Below are 15,207 nucleotides of genomic sequence, written 5' to 3'. Positions count from 1 at the left end.
GAAAGGATCCAAAGGAAAAGGGTGAGGTTATGTTAAGGACTTGGAGAAAGAGTTTTCATCAAGGCCCGATCATGCAATTGGTGTCTTTGGGATTAGGTTATAACTGTCCTGAAGGGGTAGGATTGTCATCCTAAATTCCATCCACATTCTTTCTTTTTTAAATCTATCTTTTTTGTTTGTTGGTTGGTTGGTTGGTTTTTTATTTGTTTGTTGGTTGGTTGAGGTTTTTTTGTTTGTTTGTTTGTTTTTGGTTTGGGGAACTCTGTCAGATGATGCTTAGCTTCACCCGAGTAGCAATTTAGTCTTCAGACTTGCCTGGAGTTACGGATAAGGGACTTGCCCAGAGTCACATAGTCTAGTAGTGTCAGACACTACTTGAACAGAGGTGTTCCCGCTCCTAGACCAGCTCTCTAGCCAGAATATTGGATCTCGTGTTTCCAATGTCAAGCCCCTCCTGTTTCCTTTTCCCTGTATAGAGGTAACTTAGTGTAGCAGAAAGAAGTCCCAAATCATCAAACCTGAGTTCAAATCCTATCTCTGACACTATCTATTCAATGTAACCTCTCTGTGACTTTATCTGTAAAATGAGGGGTGTTAAGTGGTAAATAATTCTCCCAGGTCCCTAGCCAGTCCCAACCCCCCCCCCCCCCCAATCTAAATTGAAAATCTCGGAACTGCAGCTCCAATCCAGAGACCAGTCTTCACTTGGCTTGCACGGGTTCCCCTCCCCCCCCCCTTTTTTTTCTTTTTTCTTAAAGCTCCTTGGGATAGTCTCACAGAGGAGTAAGACTTCAGGAGAAGAAGACCCAACGGACACCTCCCCCATTGAAGGCTGTGTATGCAAATCGAAATACCAGGAAGTAGCCGGGAACCTCTCAGCCAACCCCCTGAAACCCAGCTTAGTTCCTCTCCGGCTGCCAGGGGTTGGGTGCGCGAGTTTGCGTTGAAACTCGGTGGCTGCTCTATACTTTTTCCTGACTCGGGGAAAAGCGACCACCCCTCAATCCCTGGTGGGCCTCTGACAGCTACAAAAGAGTAGGGATTTTCCCTTTTCTGTCGGGAAATATTGAAACCCTTCCCTCGATCCCCGTCCCCTTTTCTCCTCCCTCTCCCTTCTTCCCCTTCCCCAAAGCCTTCCTGGGCTTCGCCTCCCTCACTCCCTTCCCCACCCCTTCTTAGGACTGGGCTGAAGTCACCGTGGAGCTCAAGCGCGGCACCCCAACTTTCGAAGCCAGGAGTGTGAGTAGCGAAGCGGGATCGTGGGATTCCGTGGGTCGATCGGGATGGGATGGGAGGAGGCGGTGTCTCAGGGAGTGGCGCCCCGAGCTGCTTGGAGAGTAAAAGCCTTTGGTGGGGGCTCTAACTGCACGACACAGATTTGCACAAGTCAGCAAACAATCTATGAAGCGCTTACTGTGTGCGGGGAGAACTGGGCTGAGACCAGGGCCGAAAAGCTGGCGAGTGGCCTAAGAACGGCTGTGTGTGTGTGTGTGTGTGTGTGTGTGTGTTTAGGGGCGCGGGAAAAGTGCCCGGCTTTACAGAAAGGTGGGGGCAGTGTCCCTTAGCCAGCTGGAGTTGGGAGGAAGCTGCTGCCCCTTCCTGACTACTCAGCCCTTAACTAAGGTATCCTTAGGTCTCTTGGCTACAGGCCCCCACCTCGCTTTCTTGGCCACATAAAAAACCCGTAGGCGGCTGCAAATCGGACTGTTAGAACTACGGCCGGAGGAAGGGAGGAGTTGGGGGGGGGGGGTAGGGAGGCGGGGCGAGAAATCTTTGCAGGTGTTTTACCTGTAGCGGGCTCCTAGCCCAGGAGAGGCGTGGTGTTGGGGGGGTTCGCTAGCAGCGGGGGGCGGGGGAAACCGCTGTGAGGTATTTTTTTGTTTTCGTGTTATTTGGGTCTGAGGTGCGGAGTTGGATAGTAAGATTAGTTCTCTGGGGCTGTGTGCTGGGCTTCGGGTGGAGGGTGGGGAGAGAGGAGTGGATGTTGTGGAACGTCCCTCCGACAGGTTGAAAAGGTTGCTGGGTTTTCTCCGCCTCCTTGGTGCCTTTCCAGAAAGTAAGGCGAAATTCCCTTCACTTTCTCTGCGCTGGATTAGGGGTGGTGTTGGTGGCAAAATGGGCAGAAGTGTAGAAGGGTAATTGTCAGTTTGAGAAATCCAATCAGTCCTCTATCCTGGGATCCCCAGAGAATGTAGCAGAGTTAGATATTAGAGCTGGAAGGGATCATCTATGTTTTCAGATAAGGATACCAAGGCCCAGAGAAGGGAAAAGTCTCATAGGTAACGAATAGCAAAGCCAGCATTCTACTCCCAAATCCTCTGAACAGGATTTACTCGATCTCTGAAACGATACCAAACGTAAACTTTATTTTTTTTTTTAAAACCGCATTTCGGGCTGGAGAGGAAGCAGAGTTTTATGTGGGATGTTCTCAGGGCTGCTGGTCATACAGTTATTGGGGAACAGGGCTTTTGGACATCTGATAAACTTTCCAGCCCTTTAAGTGAAAAGGAAGCGAGAGTTATTTTGAGACTTCAGAGGTTTGCTTTTCCTTTGCACTGGGGGGAAGGGTGTAGCTCCAGTCCCAACTTTTTCCTGCATGATCTCGTTTGCTTTAGCTTTCTCCAGAATGCAATTAATGCATTTGAACTTTTTTGGTTTGATTTTTAAGTCAACTTTCCAGAGAAGGTGAGAGGTATTTTAAAATCCACATTGCATCCAAATTCAAATTGCTTGATTGCCAAGATAGACTGATAGGATTTTTGTTCAGTTTGTTGTTTTCTAACCAGTATTTAGTCTGTGACGTGATTATGTTGCACAAATATTAGCTATCTTGTATTCACTATTTAATACAAGGAGTCTTTGCATTGTATAATCTAATCTTCAACAAACTGGACATCCCTCTAACGCCCAATAATAAACGCTCTAGAGTTGCTGTTACGATTCGGAGAATAAAGGCAATATTTTTGCCTGAAAAAGCATCGCATATAGAAAAGAACATGTAAAAAAAAAGTAATATAAAAATGATGGAAATATAGAAAAAATGAAGTGTCAGAATGGCCATTTTACTTATCTCATGTGTAGGAAAGATATTGGTTTAATTTCATAAGCTCCTGATTATCAAAAATCTATTTGAGATTTTTTTCTTATTCTATGAAAGTTTGGTGCCAAATGCTAACAGTTGACCTTTAATTAGCTAATCAGAGTAGGTCTTTGAGTTGTAAAGATATGGAAAGAGACCCCAGGATCAGTTCTCTTTTTATTTGAATGAATTTTTTTCTATGGAAAGATTGGTCAGATCAGTAAACAAATCATTGTGCTTATACTGCTTTACTTTTTTTTATTGAGAAAGGAATTCTTTGGAATTTCAGTGGTTTAAAGTGATTCAAGTTATTAGGATACTAAAAAAAAAGTTTAAAATTTTATAATTTCAAATATTCTCAAATAATTTCAAATGAAAATGTATATTTATCTGAAATGAATATAAATAGAAATATACACATCTGGATAGATAGGTTTTTTACAGTGGATAGGATTTGGAGTCAGGAAGACCTGAGTTCAAATTTGGCCATAGACACTTATTAGCTGTCTGACTGTAGACAAGTCACTTGGCCTTCTGTGTCTCTAAATTAGGAAATTTAAATTTCCTAATCTGTATAATGGTTATAATAATAGTGAGAATTCAGTAAGTTAATATTTGTAAGGTTATCTACTTTCAAGTACTAAGAGTGCAGCCAGGAAGACCTGGGTTCAAGTCTATTCTGTACCACATATTGGCTGTGAAGTCATAGTTGAATGTTGTGCAGCCTCATTTAATGGCTCAGGAATCTGCCACTCTCTGACTATAAGTTTCAGAGAAGGTGTGTTAACCTACTATTGAAACTGTTTCTTTATCAGAGAATTCTGGATATCAATGGAATGGTCAAAGGTCCAGTTCTTATTTCTAAACATGTATTATATATAATGAGAAATTATTGATGTGAATATTGGTACTTAAAAGTTTGCTGAATTTAATTGTTAACAATTTTGTTCAAATCTGTATGCACAGATAGTGATCACCTATATCATATTTTCTTCAGGTATTCAACAGGGATAAGATAACAATATTAACCAAAGCTGAAGGTTTAAATCAGACAAAAATATTCATTAGGGACGGGGCTGTGTATCTGAAACTGCTTTGGCATCTTCCACGTGATCCATAATAGTAATAGTACATTAGTTATTATATGCTTTCCTGTTTTTTCAATGAGTTTTCATTTTCATTCTAATTTGATCCTCAGAACAAACTTGTAAGGCAGACAGATATCATTTTCCACATTTCCAGAGGAAGAAAATTGAATCACAGTGGTAGAAAGAATAAGCCAGGTCACATGACTACAATCCAGGTCTTTTAACTTCTAATCCAGTATTCTTTCCACTATACCATACCATTGGACACAGAAAAGACACTCAGTGAGCATGTCTTTTTAAAATATATTTTATTTTTCCAAATACATGCAAAGATAGTTTTCAACATTCACCTTTTCAAAACCTTATGTTGCAAATTTTCTTCCTCTTACCTTCCTCCCCCTTCCCCAAGACAGCAAGAATTCTGATATAGGTTAAATATGTGCAACTCCTCCAAACATATTTCCCTATTCATCAAGCTGCTCAAGAAAAATCAGATCAAGAGAGGGAAAAATGGGAGAAAGAAAAAAAGCAAACAAGAAAAAAAAAGGTGGAAATGTTATGCTTTGATCCACATTCAGTTTCCATAATTCTCACTTTGGATGTTGATAGCACTCTCCATCACAAGTTTATTGGAATTGCCTTAAATCACCTCATTGTTGAAAAGAATCAAGCCCGTTATAGTTAATCATCATATGATCATGAAGTTGCTGTGAACAATGTTCTCTTGTTTTGCTCACTTCATTCAGCATCAGTTCATGTAAATCTTTCCAGGATTTTCTGAAATCAGCCTGTGCAGTAGCATGTCTTAATCAATTCTAGGAATGAGGATAGTGCTGTGGATAGAGCTCTGGACCTAGAGTCTGAATATCCTGAGCTCTAATCCTATCTCAGACAATTACTTGGTGGTATGAACTTTTGCTCCTTGTAGAATGTCTACTAGCCTCAGTTTTTTCAACTGTAAATTGGGGGTGATAATAGCACTTATCTCATGCACTTAGTTTTGTGATCTTGGACAACTCACTTAAGCTTCCCTAGTCTCAGTTTCCTCATTTTCAAAGTAGGGATAGTAATAATATCACCTTTCTTTCAGAGTTGTGGTGAAGAGAAAATAAAATAATATTTGTAAATGTTTTCCAAACTCTTAGGCGTAATGTGGGCAACTATGTGGAACAGTGAATAGAAAGCTGATTCTGAAGTTAGGGAGACATCTTCCTAACTTCAAATATAGTTTCAGACATTTACTGTGTGACCTTGGACAAGTCATGTACATGTTGTTTACCACAGTTCCTCATGAACTGGAGAAAGAAATGGCAAACCATCCCAATATGTTTGCCAAAGAAAGCCCAAATAAAGCCACATCTGACACAATTGAAATGACTGGATGACAACACAATAAAATACAATGAGAGTCCTGTGTATTATTGTTACTATTTTTGGATTCTATCAGAACAACTTTTCAGAGGGATTTTCTCAAGTCTTCTACCCCTAGATAAGACTCTATTGTACACTCAAAAGGATTGTTTTGAAAGAAATCTTAAGGATTGACTTCCATTAGTTGCTTATGGGATTACAGAATCAATCTACTGCTAAAAGACACTATAAATTTTTTTTTTGGTCTAGGTGAAAGAGATTCTTTGCCTCAATTGCTACTTAACCTTAATCACTAAATGGGTGTGGCCTCAGTCAAACTGAGACCTGTTGAAGATGTTAGCTTAAAAAGGCCAAGGTCTCTCATTGCATTCAGGGCCATCTCCAGTCATCCTGATTTATATTTGGTCATTGGGCCCAGATGGTTCTTGAAGGGACAGTGAGAAGGGACCCTCACTTAAATCCAATTCACTTGCATGTTATGGCAACACCTCCCTGATGTCATGGTCCTCTTCAAAAAGGAAGGATAGATAACAACAACGACAACAACATAGACAATGAAAATCCATCTTACAGCTTTCTAGTTTTGCCACAATGAGAATCTGCAGATATTAAACTTTTTTCTAGTTATTCAATTCAATGAATATTCACTAATAGTTGCTGTATACAAAGCAAGTAGTAGTAGGCATCATGGGAAATAGAAATTTTAGCTGAGACACATTCTTACCCACCATGAGACTTAGCACAAGTTACCAACCCTTTCCTGTCACTGGTTTCCATTATTAAAATGACATTTGTACTAAATGATTTCTAAAGTCTCATCTAACTCTAAATTGCAAGTTATCTAGGGAATCATAGCAGAACTGGAAATGGGAGTTGATTCTCCTTATGTAATATGTATCACAAATTCTGATATATGAAATATTATATCACATATATAACATACATACATATTTCTAAAAGTATTTAGCAATTAAGACAATGATTTTTATTCTCAAGGCTCCAGCAAAGATCTTTTTCTTCTATTAAAAAAGTACAGTAAGATGTAATTAATTCAACTACCATTTATCACATTTTTACATAAGGAGGACATAGTATTAACATCTTCCCCTGATTCTACATGTTTCCAAAATGAGAAGTCTATTTTAAACTGGGCTTCATCTATCTAAGCTTGAGGTCTTGTAAAGAGGAGAGATGATTAAAGGAGAGATAGAATGGGCAGGAAACAAATTAATTAAATGAAGCTTGAAGGAGAAATTGATTAATAGGAATATGATGAAGTTAGGGAGACTTAGTTTGAGAAACACTAAACTCTTGTGTTCAATATATTCAGGAACTACTCCTTCCTAATTAGCTGTCCTTTATTACTGAATTTATTTAGTATAACCGTGAACTAATTTTTAGTTATTTCAACAACTATATTAAAATTTAATTGATTTGCCTTATAATCATATATATGTATATATAACATGTATACATAGCAATAGATGTATGTACAAACACACATATATGTATATACACACATATGTATATATTGTATGTATACAGTACATATGTGCCTATATGTAAAATGTAATGTGTATGTATATATGGTGTGTATATATGTATACCCATATATAGTGTATGTATGCTTGTGTACATGTGTGTATGTGTGAAGAGATTCATAGGTTTCACCAGATTGTCAAAAGAGTCCAAGACACAAAAGTTTAAATATCTCTGTATAGAATAGCCTATGGATCATGGCATTTGGTGACCCTAGATACTGCTCTAAGTAGACATCTTTGCCATGTCACTTCCCTGACTAGGATATAGAGCCTTTTTTGTATCTTTTGCAGATTATCGATCCCCTTGAAGTACCTGGAAAGCAGTTTCTTCTCTTGGGCTGTAATTACTTTTCTGTCATTCTGGAGAATGTATTATCATATATTTGGGAAGGGTGATGATGACCCATAGATTAAATGGAGGAAAATTAGAGGTAGTAGTGATCCTGGAATCAGGATAAAATGTATGAAAATTAACAGAAGAATCTAAAAGAAAATATTGAAAGCATCTTTTATTAATGTCACTAATATTGAAAATTTCAGCAATTTTAGGGCATTTAAACATATAACTTCTGCATTTTCTGACAATTAAGTTACATAGTTTTATGGGTACTTCCTCTCCTCTCTCACAACCTCCACCCTCCTGATTTATTTCTAATTTATTTTTTATCATTCTTTTGTTTTGATTTCCAAAACCTCTTTCTCCCTTCCAGTATCTTCCCATCCATTGAAAAGGCAAGCAAAAAGATCATGCAAAACCTATTTCCATATTAGATATATTTATTAAAAAAAAAGAAAATGAGAAAATTATACTTCATTTTGCACTCAGAGTTCATCAGTTTCTTTCTTAAGGTAGATAGCATATTTTCATCCTGAGTCTTTGGAATTGTTGCTCATTGTATTGATCAGAGAAGCCATGTCTTTTACAGTTGATTATCATTACAACATTGCTGTTATTGTGCACAATGATCTTCTGGTTCTTCTCACTTTACTTTGCATCACTTCATGTAAATATAGTCATGTTTTGCTGAAATCACACTCTCATTCTTTCTTATTGCACAATAATTCTCCATGCCAATCATATGCCCTAACGTGTTCATCCATTTCCCAATTGATGAACATCCCCTTTATTTCCAATTCTTTCCCATTACAAAAAAGAGTGGTTATAAATATTTTTGTCAGGTAGGTCCTTTTCCTTTGATCTCTTTGGGATATAGATCTAGTTGTGGTCTTGCTGGATCAAAGGGCATTTACAGTTTCATAGTTCTTTTGTCTTGATTCCAGATTATTCTCCAGAATGATTAGACTGGTTCATCACTCAACAAACAGTTCCTTAACATACCCCCCCCCCCCATCTCCTCCAGCAATTGTCTTTATTGATAGGTGTGAGGTACTGTAGTATCTCAAAGTTGTTTTAATTTGCATTTTTCTAGCAGTGATTTAGAGCATTTTAAAAAATTTGAATCGGTTCCCCATGTATTTTAGAAATGAGGCCTCTATCCGAAAAAAATTACTGTAAGAAATTCATTATTTATGGTACCTTATTTTAAAATGTAGTTTCTCTTATTATCCCTTTTAATTTACTTTGGTCTATTTTTGTTTTGTCTGATCATGATTGTTACTTCTGCCTTTTAAAAAAAAAATTCAGCTGTAGCATATTAGGTTCTGCTCCAGTCCTTTATTTTTAACTCTGTGTATATATTTCCGTTTCAAGTGTGTCTCTTGTAAACAACATGTTGTTGGTTCTGTTTTCTAATCCATTCATCTGCTTCTGTTTTAGAGATTAGCTTATCCCATTCACATTCACAGCTACAGTTTCTCTGTACCATCCTATTTGCTTATATTTCTTCCTCTGCTCATTTTATCTGGTTCCCCTTAAAAGTCTATTTTGCTTTTAACACTGCCTTCCTTCATCTGCCTTTTCCTTTATCATCCCACATTCCTTTCTCTTATCCCCCCTTGCCTCCTGTTTCCCTATGAGCTAAGTTACAGTATTATATACAACTGAATTTCTACTTATATTCTTTCCTCCTTGAACCAATTTCTATGACAGTGAGGACCAAGCATTGCCTGTCCCTTATTTCCCCTCTATTATAAAAGTTCTTCCTTTCATGACTCTTTTATGAGAGAAACATTTCCCCATTCTACTTTTTCCTTCTCCCTTCTCCCAGTGCATCTCTATTTCTGTCATTCCTTCATTTGTTTTTTGAGATAATTCCAATATAATAGACTCAAATCTATGCCTTTGTCTATATAAATCCCTTTTAATTATCAAAATAAAAGTTCTCAGGATTTGCATGAATCATCTTCATATTTAGGAATGTAAATAGTTTAACTTTGTTGAGACTCTTATGATTACTTTTTTATGTTTACCTTTTTATGCTTCTCTGGAGTCTTGTGTTTGAATGTCCTATTTTATATTCAGCCCTGGTCTTGTGATCAGACATTCTTGAGAGTCTTCCATTTTATTAAATATCTTCCTCCCACCCCAACCCCCAGAATAGACATTTTGCTGGGTAGGCTATTCTTGACTATAATGCTAGTTTCTTTTTTTTCCAGAGTAATATATTCCAAGCTCTTCATTCCTATGACATGGAAGCTGCTAAATCTTGTGTGATCCTTCCTATGTCCCCACAACATTTGAATTGTTTCCTTTTGGCTTCTTGTTCTAGAATTTGGCTGCAATATTGCTGGGACTTTTATTTGGGGATTTCTTTCAAGAGGTGATTAATGGATTTTTTTTTTTTTTCAGTTTCTATTTTACCTTCTGGATCTAAGATATCAAGGAAGTTTTCCTTAATAGTTTCCTTAATAATTTCTTGAAATGTGACATCTTGATTCGTTCTTTGATTGTGGTTTTCAGGTAGTCATACTTCTTAAGTTCTCTTTCCTTCATCCATTTTTCAGATGAGTTGTTTTTCCTATGAGGTGTTTTACAGTTTCTTCATTTTTTCTATTCTATTTATTTTGTTTGTTGTTTTTTTGATATCTCATGAAGTCAAAAACTTCCAATTGCCCCATTCTAATTTTTAAGGAATTATTTTCTTCAGGGAGATTTTGTACCTCTTTTTGTGTTCCTTTAAGAGCTCTTTTCTTCAGGGAATTTTTATACCTTCTTTTCCATTTGACCTATTTTGCTCTTTGAGGAGTTCTTTTCTTCAGTTAATTTTTGTGCCTCTTTTACCAAGCTATTATTTCTCTTTTCTTAATTTTTTCACTCTTTTTTCCCCCAATTATTCCTCTACTAGTTTCTACCTTTTGCAGGAATTCTTGTCTCCATTAGCATTTTCTTTGAGGCATTAATTGTAGGTGTTTTTGCATTAAAGTTTTTTATGAGTTTAGTTTTGGTCTTCTTTGCCACCAAAGTAACTTTTATGGTAAATTTTTTTTGTTGTTGTTATTGCTGTGTGTTCATTTTCCAACCTTGACTTTGAACTTTATGTTAACATTAAATTCTGCTCATGATGGGGGTAGGAAGAAACGAATCCTGAAAGTCTTCAAGTTTTTGGTGCTTCCAAGATAGTGTGACCCTGGTAGAGGTATAGTCATTGTTATACTGTTCTGAACTTTATTTAGGAAAAGTCCCTGATTCCCTGTAACCACAAACAGTAGCACTCTCTTTGCCTTGGAACTGGGACCATGACCCCTGATTCCTTGTGACTGACCCCAAGGGTTCCTTTCCATTCTCAACTGTGACCAAGAATTGTGCATAGCAATAGAGTTGCCAATCAATTCCAGCTATCCCCAGGACCAACAAAAAATCTTCTATAATCTGGGCTGAGAGTTTCCAAAGATTGATGCTGCTTTCATAGTTTCATAGGGATCTGGAGAGACTTCCACCCAGGTTTCATAAAGTCCTGCTGACATCTTAAAATTTCTTAGATCAGAAAAATGTTTGTATAGTTGTACTACTTCAAAATTTGATTTGAGATATTATTTTAAAATTGTTTGGAGGGGAATGTTGGGAGAATTCAGCTGGGTTGTCTCTAATATGCCATTTTGGTTTTCACTCTACCTCCTTCACAACTTCTAAAAATATAAATCTGTAATAGGGAAGGGAGCAAGACTGGGAAGGAGGCTGAAAATGCAAAGAGGAGTGAGAGTCTTTGGTTTGAGAAATTTGAACTTCCTCGTTTGAAATTTTCTAAGTTTCAATCCTTCCCTCAGAATTTCTTGACCTCAGTTAACTGGAAGAACAATGAAGAAATTTTGGGTGATACATTCTTGGTTAAGTCTCATAAAATTAGATAATCAACAGATTCTGCCCTTCTCAGCAAATGCTGACGGAACATCAAGAGTTTCTATTTTCATGTCACTGGGTATTTTTCTTCATTCCTATGGTATTTTTTACAGACTTCTTTTCCTTTTACTTAACAAAGTTGTAGAAAAAGTAATTTTTAATTGGCCTATGGCATTATTCATCTTGGGTACTTCTCTTTTAACAGAGTTGTGATGTTTTGTTTTGTTTTTGGGGGTGGGAGGGAGCCAGCTTAACAAGAAAAAAAAAGTTTAATTAGTTCGGCTCTATGCTCTTTGTTGCCCACCTAACTCTTTTCGTGGTAATTCAGTGAGCCCATCTATACTATATCAATAAATCATCTGTTTGCCTTAAAGTTCTTTATAAAACATAGCTATATGATAATTATAGTTTTTATATTCCCAAATTATGTTAATCTCTTATGTTTGTATTGTAAATTTTATTTTTTTTAAATGCTTTTATTTTCATCATCTTATGCTAGACAATGGATTCTCAATGTGTGTGTGTGTGTGTGTGTGTGTGTGTGTGTGTGTGAGAGAGAGAGACAGAGAGAGAGAGACAGAGACAGAGATTGACCATTTCCTATAGTCTCATTAAAATGTTTGTAAAGACATAAGGTAAAAGACATAGTATAACAAGGGAAACACATTAAAATGAAATACCATTATGTTTTGAAAAATTAAGATATTGGTCTCCAGGTTAAGAACAGCTGCACTGGGGATGGGTGGGTGAATGAAACTTCCTTGAGTGTTTCCTTAATTAAACTCTTCTGTTGCCTGCCTTTTGGAAAATCTATATGGCCTCCCAATCTGACCAGCTGGGAATTTGGGGAAGGAAGTTAACAGCTGATAGGATTTAAAGCTGGAAGAGATGAGAGGTCATCTAGTCTAGGCCTGCTAATCTATTAATGAGGAAAATAAAATCCAGAAAAGTTAGAATATGGTGCCGTCAGGATTTGAACTTAGTTCTTTTATCTCAAAATCCAGTGCTTTTTACCTCTACATTCAATGGAAGATAATGTTTCTATATCGTCATTTTAATGATATATTTACCAAGTGCCTAAAGTTCTTTTAGGTTATACTTTTTTTTTTTTTTTGGCTTTTTTTTTTTGTTTTTTTTTGGTTTGGTTATTGTAAAATAATATTAACTTCAGGTTATTTTATAGTTCTGTTTACATTGCTGTGGTTATTGTGTAGTGTGTTTGATGATTTTTTTCTCTTATCCCTTGGCTTTTCTATTGTGTGTGTGTGTGAATTGGAAGAAAGGACCTCCACTATATGAGATTGTAAGTGATGTGGTATCCTCAATAAACACCCATGTTTCTGTTTAAATGAAGAACTGGAAAAAGGAAATTGGATAAAAAGGTCAAGGATATAGAGAAAATTGTCAGGACATCTAAAAGTTATATTCCAGAATTTGGGGGATGTGTTTCTCAATTATGGAATCAGAGTTCGAATAAATGTTACCTGTTGGATTTGTAAAATGGTTCTTGTAGTCAGAAAGCTTTAGGGTAGTTCTGGTCTTTTCTTTTCTCTTTTGTAATTCAGATTTCCATATGAGGAGACTCCTGGCGGTTTTTTTTTTTTTTTTTTTTAGTAGGGCCTATGAATCCCTCTTGTAATCCTAATGTATGTTAGTATAAATCTTTGTTTTTAGTTCTGTCCTCTTTCTGCTCCCCCACTTTTTGGCAGAATCAGGTACAAAGCAAGGTATCTGAATTTCCTCACATGGGATTAAGAGGCAGGAATTGGGATAAGCCCTTTTCTTTCTCTCTCTCACCCTTTTTCCTTCCCTTCCTTCTTTCTTTCTTGCTTTCTTATTTAGAATGTTCAGATAGCCATTGGGAGAAGTAGTTGCATTGTGTGTTTAATCAATACACCAACAATAAATATAATAATAAAAAATTACTACATATAAACTGAGTCTGCAAAGCACTTTACATACAATGGCAGCAGGATGATTCCTTTGGTTGTTTGGAGCTTTTGAGCATGTTGAAAACTTGGTGCATCTCTCTACTATTTCACTATTCTTATAAATTATGGTCAATTAGAGATTGACTAGGCCACTTCTCCTTTCCATGGGTAAACTATGTTGCTCAAATCAGAACCAAAGCTGCAGGAGGAGGAATTGGTGCCCAAGTATCAGAGGAAGTAACACTTCCTCCTACTCTTTGGGCCTCAGAAGGATGGCCTGAATAATTACCAGTAAAGTACCACTTTTCTTACCATTCTGATATTTATATATTTTTTCATTTCTTCCTTACCATCTCTTGGCAAGGAAAAAAGGGGACAAGTGATTACACAAAAAATTCTCTATTTTTTTTTTTTTTTATTAAAGAAGCAATATTATATGTGGGAAGAGAAAAAAATGATACAGTTGAAAGACTGCAAGATTTGGAGTAAAGAATGTCGATTCAAATTGGCAAATTACTTAACATTTCTGAACATCCGGTTCCTAATCTGCAAAATGAGAGAGGTTAGATTTTCAATTGCTTTTCAGTCATGTCTTTGTGATCCCATTTGGGGTTTTTGGTCAAAGATACTGGAATGGTTTGCCATTTCCTTGTCCAGTTTATTTTACAGATAAGGAAACTGAGGCAAATAGAGTGAAATGACTTGCCCAGGATTTTATGGCTAGTACATATCTGAGGCCAGATTTGAATTCAGGAAGAGGAGTCTTCCTAGCTTCAGGCTAACCACTCTATTCACTGATTGCTCTATTGAGGTTAGATTATATGAATTCTAAGGTATGTTCTGGTTACAATGCTAGGATCCTAGATTCAAATTAGATTTAAAAAAAAAGTGTGCTGATCCTGGAGGCAGAATAAATTTGCATCAAAATGCCTCACTTGACATTGATTACTTAGCACCATGGGCAAGCCATTTCTACAGATGAGGAGTGTGGTCTTGATAATAATATTCATTAGTGTTGTAAACTGTTCAGTAAATTTTAAAATGAATATATGTGTCTCTTGCTGTTAGTTAGATGGTTATATAAATGCTTGTTAACCTTTAAGATTTATAAACTTTAAAGCTTACAAAGTGCTTCACATATATTTTATATTTTAATAACAATAGTCAACATTTACATAGTATTTTATAGTTAATTTATAATTTATTATATATATAATTTATATTATATAATTATGTATTATTATATAATATATAATGTTTATTATATATAATTTATTATTTATATTTACATAGCAATTTATAATTAATAATTTATAGCTAAATGCAGCTATAACTTGCTCAGGGTTGCAGAACTAATAAGTGTCTGTCAGAATTTGAACTCAAATATCAAGCTTCAAGTCTAGTCTCAGAATTGAAAAGTGTTGGTCATCTGACTCCAAAACTAATGTTCTACCAGCTGGTTCCTTCTGAGATAAGGAATAAGGTAAAACCAAAACAATGAAAACTCTTTCCTGCGTGGCACAACAGGTACTCAGAAAAGTTACAAATCAAACCCTACAATAGAAATCCTTGCCATTTGGAGTAGATCTATTTCCCAAGAAACTATTTAAACAATAATTCTATTTTAAATATCTCAATTGAATTATTTACCTTAGGAAACATATACTAAATCCATCTGTAAAGCAAATGTCCACTCCTTGATTTATCTCTTTTCAAAGAAAACCTGATGTACAAAACAAAACAACCCTCCAAAACACAAACCAAACCAAAATCCCAAATATGGCAATATACCCTTATTTTATTTAAATTAACTGTTGTAGTTTTTCATGGAAATGTTCATTTCTAGGCAGTTAATATTCCTTTGATAGAATTGATGCCTTATGTATAAAAGATTCTTGGCATATATTTGTTGATTTATTGATTGAACAACTGAGCTTACTTGCTAGGGAGACTACCTCTC

At 36.3% G+C, this 15,207-nt stretch overlaps 1 protein-coding gene across 2 annotated transcripts in view; it reads left to right on the top strand.

The window, feature by feature from the left end:
* The first annotated feature begins 878 nt into the window (after positions 1–878).
* LYN (LYN proto-oncogene, Src family tyrosine kinase) overlaps positions 879–15,207 on the top strand; it is a 124,479-nt gene continuing 110,150 nt past the window's right edge. The window contains exons 1-2 of one of the 2 annotated variants that reach the window (XM_031946389.1): positions 879–1,035; positions 1,180–1,239. The gene's annotated coding sequence lies outside the window, so the exon portion shown is untranslated. Of the gene's footprint in view, positions 1,240–15,207 lie in introns of both variants that reach the window. The other variant, XM_031946390.1, reaches the window with a different exon arrangement.

The sequence above is a fragment of the Sarcophilus harrisii genome, chromosome 1, assembly GCF_902635505.1.
Source record: "Sarcophilus harrisii chromosome 1, mSarHar1.11, whole genome shotgun sequence".
NCBI lineage: Eukaryota > Metazoa > Chordata > Mammalia > Dasyuromorphia > Dasyuridae > Sarcophilus > Sarcophilus harrisii.
The sequence above is the reverse complement of the archived record's forward strand: the minus strand, read 5'-3'. Positions and strand labels throughout refer to the sequence as shown.